The following is a 15,282-nucleotide window of genomic DNA, read 5'->3' on the forward strand; positions in this document are numbered from 1 at the left end:
AATGTTCTTGGAAAAGTGAGGAGGCCTCTACTTCCTTACTTCCCCAAGAGTCTATCTGGTTATGTTATTGATATAAGGTGGAGCGACGCCAGCTTTGAAAACAATAAGCAAGATCTTAAAATCAGTTCTTTGTTTCACGGGAAGCCAGTGAAGAGAAATTCAAATTGAGTGATGTGCTCATATTTTTTGGTCCTGGTTATCACTCAGAGCTGCAGCATTCTGAACAAGCCGGAGTTTGTAAAGTGCCTGTTTTGTTGTGCGTTACTCGAAATGAAAGCATGCACCAACTTTTCAGCATCTGGGAGAGATATAAATGATCTAACTTTATTTATGTTTCTAAGATGATAGAATGCAGTCTTGGATATGGAGGAAATATGCTTCTGAAAATGAAGATCACTGTCAATAATAACACCTATAGGTTCTCGACATACTCACTAGGCTTCACAGAAAGAAGAGTTACGAGATAACCTTCGGACCCATGAGAAGCCCCAATTTCAGCTTTATCATTGAGTTGTAAGATGTATGTTTTTGGCTATCCAGCACCTAACAACATTAATGCACTGGATGAGATAATTTACAGGACTAAGATGTTTAGCAGAGACGGATATGTATCCCTGGGTGTCGTCGGCATAGAAATGTGATAAATTGCATTGATGGATTATGGAACCAATGCATAAATTAAAAGAAGACGGGCAAGGATAGACTTTAGGCATCCCATATGAAACAGTGACCTCATCTGATAAACAGTCTCCAATTGAAACAGAAGAGGATCTACCAGTAAGCCTTTCATATTCATCTTTGTGAGGTCCAGTTTTTAGTCACATTAACTTTTATTGCAGCACAGTGTTGGACTGTGTTCAGTTCATTTCATCATAGGCGGTGGATTTGTTTGTGAAGTTGTAATAATTCAGCTCAGTTCAGAGTTCGGCTTTGATGTGCAAATTTGTCTTGTTGACCGGTTGGCTTCACGGTGCGGCATTTTTAGGGACTGGAGAGAGTCACATCAAGCTTTCTGCATCTAGTAGTGGACTCAGTTTACGACCGGTCGTTTAAAGTGGGCATTTTTTTGGAAAGCAAGGATGTTTAAAATGGCTCTCACGTTGCCAGGGGGCTGTTTGAGTTATTATTTTTAAGATGTGTTCAGACAGAGAGCACATTTTCACCTTTTTGACCACTGCATTGTGTGTTTGTTTGCTCCAAGCAGCAGTCAGTGTACTGACTTTACATTAGCTGTAAACCCACTGGTGTGTTAACCTCAGTGTCTGATTAACTCAGAGCCAGAGACTCTTGTTCTTCCTCTTACTTCCCCCGTGGTGTCTTACATTCTCTTCATTAATGAAGGTGATTCATAAAACCAAAGGAAAACCACACATTTTTCTTCCAAATTGATATGTTCAACCCTCACAGATGTGTCTTAATGTCAGTTCTCACCACGTTTTGATGAAGTTGTAATAATTTCTCATTAACCTTTAAAGGCAATTTGTAAGTTTAATAAGCAGTGTAAAAAATGAACAGCTGCATGTGTATAAGAAATGTTTTGAGCATAAACCCTTGTTCCCTTGCTCATTGAGCTGTGTCCACCAATGAAAAGAAAAAACAATCTAAATCTTGTGTTCTCTATCTTTATTTAATATTTATTTCAGTGGCCTCTTCTCTTCTACTGAAGTTAGCATGCTAACCCATTAAACTCGACCATCTTCATCATTTTTCAACACTCAGTTACTGTAGCATCCAGTCTGCCCTGATCAAGTTAACACACCCCCTTGTCTTCTGCAACAGTGACAGAGGTTCAACAAGTGATCATTATCACCATTGGTTACCAGCAAGAAACATGTTTGTTAAGTCCGGGGTTAGAAAATCCATGGTCCTCAAAAGTACAGAGGAGCAGATTTGTGTGTGTGTGTGTGTGTGTGTGCGTGTGTGTTAGTGCAGAAATGTGTGTGGTTTCGATGTACCTGCAGTAAGTGCCTTGTACTGTTTGTTTTTTTCTTTTTTCCTCACGTGTGCTTGAGTCTTTTTGTATAGAAGTGTGTGTTTTCCTGTTGTGTGTAGGACTGTGCCTTGTGTACCTGTGTATGAGCCTTGCTGGTGTGTGTGTGTCACAGGACAGTTGGGACTGGTTTTATTGATTGTTTTGTTGTGTATATTTTAGTAGAGATTTTATGCATGTTTTTATTCTCTTGTGTGTTTTAGTTATATAACTGTGTTTTCCCACTGCCTGTGAACCCACCATCTTGATGAAATGCACTGCACCTGCGAGGCTCTCCTGTTCTCCTACAGACCAATCATCGGCGGAGGAGGAGGGCCCGGACCGGAAAAGACCGGAAACAAAAGACCGCGGAGCACCAGAACACAGAGGGAGAGCTTGGCTAGAGAAGTTGCCATGGGGAGGCCGGACACTCGAGTCGGACGAGGAAAGAGACGAAAGGAAATCCAGACGTTACGATGTGTAACACTCGCAGCGGCAGGGCTTTAACGCTCTGCCTCGTGTGTGAGTACCCTTTTGGGGATATTAGTAACGTTTTGGTGTGGAGGTCGCTAAGAGAGCTTTGCTCATTTTGAACGTGTATACTGGCAGTGATCTCGTGTGTTGCAGGTGGCCCTCCAAAGAAGGACGAGGCGCTGCACACGAGTTTCCCCTCCAATCCCACTCGCCTCCAATCCCACTCGCCATCCCGGTCTGGCTGAATCCTTTTTAAATAGAGACTGCTCGTTTTATGGATTTTACCCCTGTTGGCTTTTTAACCCTTTTAACTGGACTGCAGCTGTTTTAGAGGGTTTTTATCAACTGGGTCTTATTGTCATTTTAACTGTAAATAAACCTTGTACATGCATTGGCATCTGCGCCCTCTGTTTTTTTTTATCTTCACTGACAGTGTGCTCCCACCCGATCGTAAGAATCTGCAAATAATCCATAAACATTTATTATTCAATCTTTATTCACTATCCACCCCTTACATGTGCATGTGTCCTGTGAACAGTTTTGCTTGTGTGTGTTTGTGCGTGTGCGTGTGTGCATGCACCCATGAATCTGTCTGTCCATGTAGCTGTGCTTGCACTATACGACGGCGTGTGAATCATCAGAAGCAGCGGAGCCATAAAGCCCAGAGCTGTTAGGCAGGATGGCTCCTGGAATGATCACAGGGCGGCTGTACTTCTATTTCCCAGGCAGCCATCACTGTGGGAGGCTGAGGAGCTGCTGTTGTGTGTGTTTGAGGGGACCTGAGGGTTAGCCAGTATATAGTCACGCCTGACAGCACAGCCAATGGCCATAACGTCAGCGACAATGATTGAACACATGAAATATGTGCTCTTTGTCCGTGGTATTGGACAGGGTGGAGGTTAGAGCTAGGGTCAGGGTAAGGGTTAAGGCAAGAGGAAAATTGCCTGTTTGGAAAGAAAGCCTGCCTCTCTGACTCTGCCTCCATCTTTTATTAGTCATTGTTGAGAGCTCGCCTCAGTGACAAACAAGATATTTGTCAGGTTTGATTTCTCCTCTGCAGCAGAACTTTTGCTCGTTACCCCAACAGAACACTGTAATATCGAGATATTAATAATGCATATGTGCCGACTTCCAGGGCGGATCTATATAATTGCACCAGACAAAACATTCTTCTGATACCCACTAACGTAGCATAATTTTGAATTATATGATAAGCTCATTTGTTAAGGTTGGGATCAAAGCTGGGATCCAGCTGGGTAAACTGGGACCTGTACAATGATTACTGGTGAGGTAAGCCTAACTTTTTCTTTTTGATAAACCCACAAATGATCATTATTACCTTTAATAATGTACATCCTGATTAATGCAAGGAAAACTTAGATGGAAAATAAAAACACAAAGTAGATATATGGACCATTTGGATGGTGAAGGGGCGAGAAAATGACAAATTACACATCATATTCAATATTTTGCCCTTCAGCTGTAGACTGCTCTTTTCTGTGTTTATGCTTCTCCTTTTCACCCATTCTTCAGTTTTACTCTCCATATCCCATCATTCAGCAGTGCCAGTGTTTACATTACACCAGTGGCACCCGCAGCTGCCATTAGAATATATATGCAGCCATTGTTTTGCATGTTTTCACCATTTATATTAGTTATATGACATTTTGTGACAAGTATGAGTTTTTGTCATTTACCTTCTACTTCAGCTGGAGCGACTAAATGGAGGCTCGGCTGAATAGTGAATGAGAAATAACAACATTATTATTGTTAAGTGTTTCATAAGTAGTTTTGCAGGCAAGCACATCCATCAGCGCTCCGGGGGGGTGGAGGCGGGGAGGGGGATGTACGAACCTGGTATGAGGAGGCTGAACGGTGGTTTGGTGGTTGTTACTGCTTTTTATCAGGCTGTTGATGACTGGAGATAGCAGCAGCAGGGTATGGAAGCTCAATAGTGCCATCAACAGATGCACGGGGGCAGTGCTGCTCACTGACCGGCTCTGAGCGTTCACCGGGGTGATATTCACCGAGCTCTTTTGGGGTGTAATGGTGAAGATTTATCAGAAATATGATCAGGTCATAAAATGAAATATGCCATCGTCTTTACAGGGCTTGGTGAAGGATATATGAGGCTCGGGGATTAAGGTGAAGATGAAGCTGGCTGATGTCCAACCTATTCACTGCCAAGGTTAGACTATCCTCTGGCCTTTAAAACCCTGTCAGCCATGCACACACACACACACACACACACACACACACACACACACACACACACACACACACACACACACACACACACACACACACGTTCTGATCTTATCCTGCCCAAAAGGGAGGTCAAGGTTAGAGCCCACCCTCTCTCTCCCCCCACACCTTCATCACCTTTCACACACTCTTTTTACCTGTCTCGTAGACTCTCTCTCTCTCTCTAACACACACACACACACACACACACACACACACACACACACACACACACACACACACACACACACACACACACACACACACTCATGCATACTGGACACGGAACAAACCAAACGCACCAGAGTTTTTCCCTCCATAAAAAAAAAGCGTGGTCCATCCATCACGGGGCCTCAGTGGGCCCTGCGTGCCCTCTGGCTAGTTCAACCCAGCAGCAGCAGCAGCACACTGGGGGACAGACAAAGAAGGTCATCCCAAACCTCCACAAGGAGAGGGGTAATAATAATCATCATTCCTTTGAGTATATCTATGTGTGTGTGTGTGGATTCTTTGCAAGGCAAAGGCCCGCGGTGCGTTTAGAGTGGTTCTCTCTCTTCCCCCCCCCCCCCATCACCCTCACTACTTTGTATAGATTTTCCGTCTGTCCAAGGCTAACTGACTGTCCAGCGGAGTCGGTGTGAGAGCTTCAGTGTTAGTTGCATGTTTCACACCAGTCAATGCAGACACGGCAATGGAGCTCATGTAGAGCTTCAGGGAACCGATATACAGTAGATTCACCCCACTGATAGTGTTGTGTTGTGTTGTGGAGATAGAGGGAATGGAGGAAAGTGGATAGGAGTGTTTGCATGTTATTGATAGAGGAAACACACAAACTATATCTCAGTAAGTCTGCCTATCTGTATACAGGTTCATTTTAATAGCAGTATGAAAATATAATGATGTTTCAAAGTAGACACCAAAAGTAACGCCTATAGGACAGGTGCAACCAGAAAATTCCTTGAGAATAAAATGAAAGTTTTTTTCTTTATAACCAAAGTCTTATGTAGTTTTGCCTGTCTGATCCTCATAATAATATAATATTTTCCTCAGTTGTTGATGAAGATTTTCTACAATGTGGTCATGCAGTGGTATACAAAAGGTCAACAATTTAGATGATCGTACAGGTTGAAAACTAGATTATCCACAATACATAAATCACTGCTCAAAAAAAAAGGAAAAAAAAAGTAGCTTAACGTGGTTAGTTGAAGTTCAGGTCCAGGAGGAGACCCTGCAAAATATAATGGATGTTTAAAACAAACAGATTGTGACTGTGTCTAAACAAAAACATCTGTTCATTTAACATTTGTCCCTTTCACTGAACCATTAGTTTTAGTTACCAAATCTTAAAGCAGCTCAGTATAAATAGAATCAGTTTTATATTCACCATGGATCACATAACTCGGTAGTACTTTTTGACTTCTACAGAGCTTTGGAGCATATTTCAGCTCAATGTTTTGGTGGTAGATTTGGTTTCGTTAGTGGCCACAGTGAAGCATTGGGAAACAGAAGTAAAAAATGAAGAGCATTTAATATAGATTTGTTAATCTATCAACTTAAAGGTTACCATGTCAATGTTGTTCAGAGTCACTTTACATCTTCTACAGCATGTGCACTCTCATATAACCTCATTTTGACCTCTTTGCAGTTGATAAACTGTCCCTTGGCTTGTGTGATAGAGGAGTAGTTCTTCATCAGCCCCTCTTACCCCGCAGATCTTGTTTTTACTCCTGAGGATTTACAACTACCTGCCAGTGCGGCCTGAAAATACCAACAGTCAGCTAAGGGCGAGTACTCCCGCTTTCCTGTTTTCTATAGTATAAAGGACTGGATTGTTCTCATCTCAGGGCTCTTACATACTTTGTGTGGACAATAGATCATCTCTGTGTAAGTGCCGACTCCAAGCACATTTGGAAAATTTTACATTTGAATAAAACCCTCAAAGACAGCCCTGAGTCGTTCTTCTTTCTAACACTGCCACAATAGTGTCGTCACATGTCTTGGTCTTTTGATAGGTGGACTTGCTGAGCTGATTTGGTGAGAATTTGTAAAATTGTTTGCTCTTTTTTTGTCTCAAATGAAAGGGTTTGTTTATGACCTGATCATCTGCCTGTATTAGTTGCCCTGTTTAGATTCCTTCATAGGAACACCTCCAGATCTCTGCAGTGAGATTGGTTTGTCAAATGTGCTCATAAACAACATGAGCGGTGTCTGAAACTGCAATAATAACGGCGGCATTGACATTGTATTTTCCTCCAAAGCCACTGTATGTGAAGGAATGCATTGCGCCACCACTCCCTTCTCCTCCCACATCCACAAATCTAACCTGAGGACTCTGAGATAAATGGGCTGAAAGCATCATATATTTTACCACCAATTTTCCCCCAGAATATTTGATTTTTTTTCCCCCACAGGGACGTATACCTTCCCACAATGAAATTAAAGTCCACTATAAAGCCTTAATGAAACAACATGTACCTTAGTGTCACCTGTTTTGCCTTGTTTGCATGAATTTACACCAAAAACCAGTGGCTCACTCTTTGACACAAATAGGTTGCACCTCGTAGCGTCACGACGCCACTGCTATCAGAAGTGACAGAAATGGTTCACCCTCATCACGCCTCTTTTGTCTCCGCAGTCTAATTAGGGAGTAATCGCTGTCAATTAAGTCAGGGAATTTATGCAACACGACACATTCTTACAGCGCTCAAGGGTCTCGTGTATCCTCGTCTTGATCAGAAACTTAATGTGGTGTTCTGCTTATTTATAGGAGGCTCTTAACCTTTAAAACTGCAGGGAATGGGTCCAGCAGCGGCCGGAGACCTCATGGATTTATGTCCCCTAGTAAAATAAGATTAGTCTCAACCTCTCTGAAGCACTCTCCCCTTCAATCCAATACGATGTTGTAATTTGTTCGGCTGATAGGGAAGATTAAAGAGAAACGTCCGAAATGTCTGAAACCACCATTTAAATGAAAAGTAATATTGATTATCCTGCCATGGGAAAAAAAAAATGTGTTTTTCATTTTGATATGGACTTGCGTGAATGACTTTATTAAAACTCAGATTGGTAGATATGTTCTACCTGTTTTACTTTTTTCTCAAGGACATGGTACAGTATAGGCCTTTATTCTTGTGGCGCAGCAATTCTATTAAATGCACCCTTTTCAAAATGTTAATCACACTGTGTGCCAGGACTTGTAAGTTTCCACTTTTGTTCGGTTTTTAAATCAAGGGTCTTTTTTTTTTTTTCATTTTTCATTTGGCAACGCTAACGTTCTTAAATATTCAGCCGCTCTCCCCCCTGTGAACACCTGTTTGTAAAATGAGTCCCTCCAACCACTGGGAACCTCTTATTAGCAAGCACTTAACAGATGTTTGAAAAGCTGCTGGTGGCTCTTGCTGTTTCGACTACTAACAACCTAAATCTGATGCATCTGATGTTTTTCTAAATGAAAAAAAAAAAAGGAAATAGACATTGCATCATGTATAGTTTTCTACTGCTGCAGGCTCCCCCACCTCATCTTCATTAATGAAAAATAAGTGTAATATTCAATGGATTTATTGAGCTTTTTTAACCACTCCTTGGTTGTTTTTGATTCAGCATCGATCAGTAAGTTTGGTTTAGTTGGCACACACTGCAATACATCTCCATAGACTCTGCCCAAGGTTTCATTTTATTAACTTTTTTTTTATTGCTCTGTGTTTAATTAATCCTCATATGTCCAAAATCAACATATTACAGTACATGCTACATATCACCACCTCGTGTCCTCACAGCAGCACATTCAGTCTGTCACGTGTGATTTCCCACCCTAGCTTTCTCTTTTATTTGAACAATGACTCATTCTTCACTCTGTAGACACTATAATTTAAACAATATACTATAATATTCATTTCAATGTACAGTATGTTGGCTTCCCTATTTATTCCTTCTGTAATCCCACAGAAAACGACACCTTTTGTTTGGTCGTGCATTCTGCCTAAATGGATTTATGGTGTGACATAAAATAGATTTAACGCTTATGGGAATGCACTGAAAGAAACGTACAGTAATCTTGTAATAAAATATGATTTTAACACTAAGGCTAATGGAGTTTAAGAATCAATGAAAAGGAAAAGATGTCCACTGAAAATGGGAAATGTTTTCATGATGGCTGTTTTCATCTCTTTTTTTAAATCAAAAAGTACCAGAAAGATCATGGAGCTTAGTGTGTTACTTTTACAATTCAAATTGAGCATTATATTGTCATGAGAATCAATTTAAAGGTAAATTAGACATTTTTTTCCTTTTTTGCCATTAAATAGTACCCTTGGGTTATTAAAGAGCCAAAACTCCTTTTATGTCCACATTTTCATTCAGCGTACTGAGCTGCCGGATATATGCACAGGAAGCACTAAAGAGGCACTTTATAATGGTTCAAGGATACTCAGCCTTGAACAGGACGGCGGGTCGAAGCACTCAAGGAGAGCAGAGCGCGGTGTGAACATACAGAGTGTATTTACAGTGGAATAGATGGCAGATGAGATGAGGTCTGGTTTTAATAGAGCAGAGACCTGCTCTCACAGCCAGCTGCCTTCAGAGGTCTCGGAGGAGAGGTGCCAAGGAGAGGTGAGGAGCAGAGAGAGGGAGAGACTGTATGTGTGTGTGTGCGCGCGTGTGAATAAAGTCGGTGCTTTTTTTTTTTTTTTTTTTACAAGCATGTGGGGACATTTGGACCTTGCTCCAGCTAAAAACTTGGCTGAATAGTCACCTCTGAGGGTTATGCTCAAGACCTCATTAGTGAAAAGCTGATTTTTAACGGTAAAAATTAAGCGGTTGGGGTTATAGCCAGAGCCGTGTGTGTGTGTGTGTGTGCCAACTCGAGAACCCCATTCATGATCTATGCCTTACTCTCCTGAAATTAAGTTGTTTTTGCTTTTTTTGGCTCCTAAACCAAACCACAGATGCGTGAAACCAGAAAATAATAGTTTTATCTTCGAAACAGTGAATTATTATGGAACCAACATTAACCTGGTGATGATGTCATCAGATCATAAAGTGCTTAGGTAATAGGCATTAACAAACACATGTGTGTCATTTCCAGGGCTTGTTGGCGTCGCCTGTCTTCGATTAATTACATTTGCACACGTGTGATAGAAACATAATGCATAATGCTGCATCCATCCATTAGCTACAGTACATTGTATATAGCGTTAGCTTATCCATCCAGGCTTGTGGGAGGGTGAGGGCAGAGTTCACCACTCTATCACAGGGTCGACATATAGAGAAAAAAACACACACACTCACATTCACACCTCGTCGCCATGATCAAACATGAGTATCCATGGCACAGGGAGAACATGTTGACTGATCAACATTACCAACGTATTGACAACATATGAACACGTCTGCAAAATGTTCGTCTAATTCAGCAGAGTAGCTATTTCACTCTTGTCAGCCTTTGTGTTAAGCTAATAAACTAGGGCCAACTAACAGGAAGTGTTTTTATGCTGCATTCAAAACAGCTCGGAAGTCAGAATTCCCTACTCAGAAATTTCCAACTTCCAACATCATTGCGTTCATGCTGCAGGAACTTGGAAGAGAAAAAATATGGATACCCGAAGGAAGTTTGGCATATTGTGGCTCATTGCTGAATACGTAAAATATATGCAGCAGCAAATTATGTTTTGGAGGCAAATGAAGCGGAGAGGAGACGGCGCTGATTGCCTAGATAACCATTAAACGTTATTTCCGTTACATACAAGGACCACAATTTCACACAATACAACAATCACAGCTCCTCAACAAATAACTGAAAATTTTGAAATTCTAACCGTTTAAGACAAAGGCCGCCATGTTTTGATGTTGTTGTGATGTCAAGTCGGAAAATCGGAGCTCTGAAATGATACCCGAGTTTCCGACCTGTAATTTCCGAGTTTGATGCCGTTCAATTCATTTTTGACAACTCGAAGCTCGTTTTCTGACTTACGAGTTGTTTTGAACGCAGCATTAGTTGTCCCTTGACTAGTGGAGCAGGTATCCTCCTATTTTAGTCAATACTTGCATAATAGCAAAAAACTTTGCACCGGTAAGTTGTGTTTGTGACTGGTTCTGCACCTGAACGCCTCCTGCTGCTGCTCTGCACGTCCTGCACTGTGACATGACTACTATCACCCTTAGCATACAGACATGATAGTGGTATCAATTTTCATCTCATTGCAAGAAACAAAAAAACCATATTTCACAAAAGGTCAAACTATTCCTCTAGGTACTGTGATTTATATGCCCAACATCCACCCACTCCGGCCGCCTCCTTACCACTTGCATGCGTTAAATGTTCCATTTCTGTTCTGCTAAACATCAAGGCAGAAATTACTGAAATGAAGAAAAATGGGAGTACACATTTTCAGTGTATAAATAGAGTTTCTAAGAAACAAGGGTTGACAAATATATATACACATATACACATGGGTGTATCTGTACATTGCTCCATCCAGCTGACATCCTTTTTGCAAACATCTGCTAACCTCGTCTATATGGGACGGACCGATGACTTAGTAATTACACATATTTTTTGAATGAAAGGCCTATGAGATATTCATGCTACGCTGCTTCCTGTCTCTGTTGCATACACACATACACACACACACACACACCAGGATATTCTTCATCTGAAACTCTCTGGTCACACTGGTCCCTCACAGCTGTGTGATGATGACAAGATGCATTCAGAAACCACCCCCTCCCTCTCCCCCCTCCTCCCTCCACCATCTCACACACACAAACACTCATTCACGGTTACACCCTGTTCCTCCAGACCCTCTCTCTCACTCTCCAACACTGGTTTGACAGCTGTGGAGCAGCTTGCCAGCAATGTCACGCAGATAGAAAGCTTTTAACACAGAGAGGTGTGTAATATTCATAAGGAGTGCTCCACTTACTGTGTAAAAGACGTCGGCGAGTGCAAGTGTGAGCAACACTGATCTGGTCCTTTGGTGATGTGGTCTAATATAATATTAATGCTACTTGTGTGAGATATAGTGGCTCCTACTCTGTTGTTCGTTCTGCCCCATTTCTCACATGCAACTCACTCCCATGTTACAGCAGAGACGCTCAATAGGAGCCTGTTTAGCGTCGTATCCCACAGCAGGGTGCTGTAATACTATAGGGGTGTGCAAAAGTTTTTTTGAGTGCACCTCTTTTGAGTTTGGTTCCTGCTGAGCTGCATTCTTGTTTTCGCACACACAACTTTCCACTGTGTAGATACGGAGCAGTGATAGATTAGCTTGGCAGCAAAACAAGTCCACATTTTTGCTAACCAATTTGGCAGGGATTATCTAAGGGCACAGGCGCACTAAAGGTTTGTTTTCTTTGCTTTAAACCGTAGTTTAAAAGTTCATATCGTTGCGTTTTTTTGTAATTGGTCCCTTCATGTCCATACTGCCCAATTACAAGTGAACCAGGGCTTGTAAACAGAGGTCACAAGTAGTTCAACTGATCTGAGCAATTTTGCTAATCTGCCTTCCTGCAAGGTTGGAGAATTAGGTTTATGTGTTGGAGTTCTTGCAACTTAAATAAAGCATGAAGGACTTTCTTTGCTGTAATTCACCTCATATGATTCTCATATCAATGACGAACACATGAAGAAATGGCTGATTATGCATTGGTATGTCCTTGGTTCATTTTGTCATGCTAGACCTTCCAAGCATGAGTATATGTGCTGACTCTGAGATGTGCAGACGGTTGACAAATTAAAGGGAAAATTTGAATAAACTAGAAGGGCACTCGGGGAGCGCAAGGCCAAAGTCAAACATCACGCACCAGGCGTCAGAGGGAGAAAAAAAATTGAAATCATAGTAAATGATCCGGATCTGTTCCAAAATTTAATGGGTTCCTCTCCAGCCCGTCTCACATTCTTCTACCAAGTTCAGTGCAAATAGGTTCAATGACTCGAGTTTTGCAGACCACTCTGAGCTGAGTGTACAAATGTGTATTAGTTCTTTGAAGAAATGTATTGATGTTTTTGTATCATTTTAAGTCCCATACCAAAAGAAAAAAGTAGTTCCTATGATGTGTGGGGTTGTCAGAGGAACTGTGAAATACTAGTGCAGGTGCAACTGGTCCGCATGCTTAGAAATAAATCTTATACTTTATACAATGAGTTTTTATTTTATTTAAAATATATATCACAATATATCCCAATGCATCATATTGTCACCCCCTTCAAGATATGTGCCGTATCACCAGATTCTTACCAATACACTGCCTGATTGTCATCAACATACTGAATGAGGTAATGTCCTCTGGGACAACGGTGATCATCCCTCTGCTGGAGCTCAAGAGAATCTGTGCCGCGAAACGTTGAAATAGTTCTTGTAACTTTAACTTTTTCACACATCTGAGCATGTGCCCTTGAACCCGTGGAACCTTCTGGTAATTTGTCTCGCCCAAAAGAGGCTGAACCGTGTCCTCCTTCCCCTCGAGGAGGACCAACACCTGCATTTTCAGGTGTCTTGTTGTTTCAAGTTCTGATCTAATTCTTCTCACCTGCCTGAGTGAACCACATTTCCTTCGACCCCGACGCAAACTGAATCCGAACCACTTCGGCGATCAGCCCAACTTCTTTCTCTGCAACTATCTTTCCTCACATTTTCACATTCACCCTCATTTTCACTCCATCCCTCACTTCCTTCCTCACTTCCCCTGCCACCGTCTGCCTCTCGCTCTGCGCTTCCTTCCGTGGAGCTTCTCCTTCCTTCCCTGTTATTTCCCCTCCCTTGCTCCATCTCTGTGTAACTAATGGTCCTTAAACACAGCTCCAGCTGTCGTAGCGTTGAGACTAAATCACAACAATCATGAGTTATTATCAGCGGTGTGCTGACTGATTGTGCTAATGTCCGCGCTGATCGTATTAATGCCAGGGCTGATTGGAACGCATCCATCATAATATTCCTGGCAATGAAGAGGTAATAACCAGCATTATCCTGATAATGAAAAAGACTGTTAGGCTGAAGATTAAAACTAAACAGTGATAACAAGGGACTTCATATTAGGGAATTACTGAGAGCAGAAGCAGAAATTGCTGCTGTGCCCCTCCCTCCCTCCCTCTCTCTGCCACTGTTTTCTCTCTCTGATGATGTCCTTGTCTCTTCTCCTTTACCTCCCAGTTCATCCCATTTGCTAATCACCGACTAAATGCCTCATTTTGCTCTCTATACATCATTTTTTATGTCCTCTCCCTTAACCCCATCGACCTATTATTCACCATCTTGTCTGCCTCCTCTTCATCTTATCCCGCTTTCTTTCTCTTTATCCTCTCCTCTCAGTAGACCTCCCCGTCCCCCTTTTCTGCCTATTTTGTCCTTGTTTTTTTGTTTTTTTACACTTTTCTTCCATCACTCTGCTAATTCCTCCTCTCCATTCCCTCCTTTTTCCTTTTCCTTCTTATTTAACATCCCAACAGCTTACCCGCCCTTTTCCTGACTGTTTGTCCTTTCCCCCGTCTGCTCATTCTTCATCCTATTTGTAGAAATCCTTCCTGCTCTTTCCTCATTTTGTCTGCTTATTCTCTAACAATCCACCTGTTTCTTTTCCCTCCATTCCCTCATCTTCTCGTTTGACAGCCCACCTGCTTCACTCCCTTATCCTACCTGTCTCTCAGTTGTTTTATATATATATATATGTGTGTGTGTGTGTGTGTGCGTGTATCCCACTCTATATTCCCACCTCCACAGCACTGAGGAGTCCTGTCCATTTATGAGAAAAGAGAGGGGGAGAGAGATGGGTGGAGGAGGTGTGGGAGGGAGTTTGAAGAGTTTTAATGAGCCAGTGCTCACGCTCATGACAGGACGGGTAAGTGATGGAAAATTAATCTGTGAGAGAAAGTGAAGGAGAGAGAGTGTGTGTGTATTAAGTGGCATGTGTGGACGTGCATATGGGAATATTGTGTGTGTGGGAGTGTGTGTACACGTGTGTGATCCTATGTTGTTATCCCATGTGAATTCACTTACAAGCAAACACATTTATAACTTGTGCATTCAATATGAGTGGATGCGTACTGTATGTAGTGTGTGTGTGTGTGTGTGTGTGCGTGTGTTGTACTGATGAATGGCCCAGCTCTTAATGTTCTCAACCACTCTGTGGACTAACTAGACTATTTAATCACCCTTTCTCATCCCCCGCCTTCTCCTCCTCCTCTCTGTTTCTGCCCCTCTGCCAAAGCTGAGTGTACTGCTCAGGTTAGACAACACTTATTTTACAATACGTTTCCCCCTGTGTGTGTGTGTGTGTGTGTGTGTGTGCGTGTGTGGGCAAAAGAGTGCGTGTGTGAGCATTAGCGCTGCATCAGTCAGTGTCCAGCCTGCTGGCTCGTACACCTGTCGGCTCGTTATGGAGCACAGGAACAGATAGAGGTGGCACACTGAGCATAAATCTAACACACAACTGTGCGCACAAACACACCTACACACATCCTTGTTATACTTGTTTGAGTTACAATCACTCTCTAACTTCCCTTAACTTCCCATGCCATTGCCACCACTAATTGCTTGACCGCAGCCATTACCTTCACGTTAACATTTAACTGTGACACTTAAAATAACCCTTTTCCTAATGAG

The sequence above is a fragment of the Trachurus japonicus genome, chromosome 22 (genome assembly GCF_045865225.1).
Source record: "Trachurus japonicus isolate A0001 chromosome 22, Traja_1.0".
NCBI lineage: Eukaryota > Metazoa > Chordata > Actinopteri > Carangiformes > Carangidae > Trachurus > Trachurus japonicus.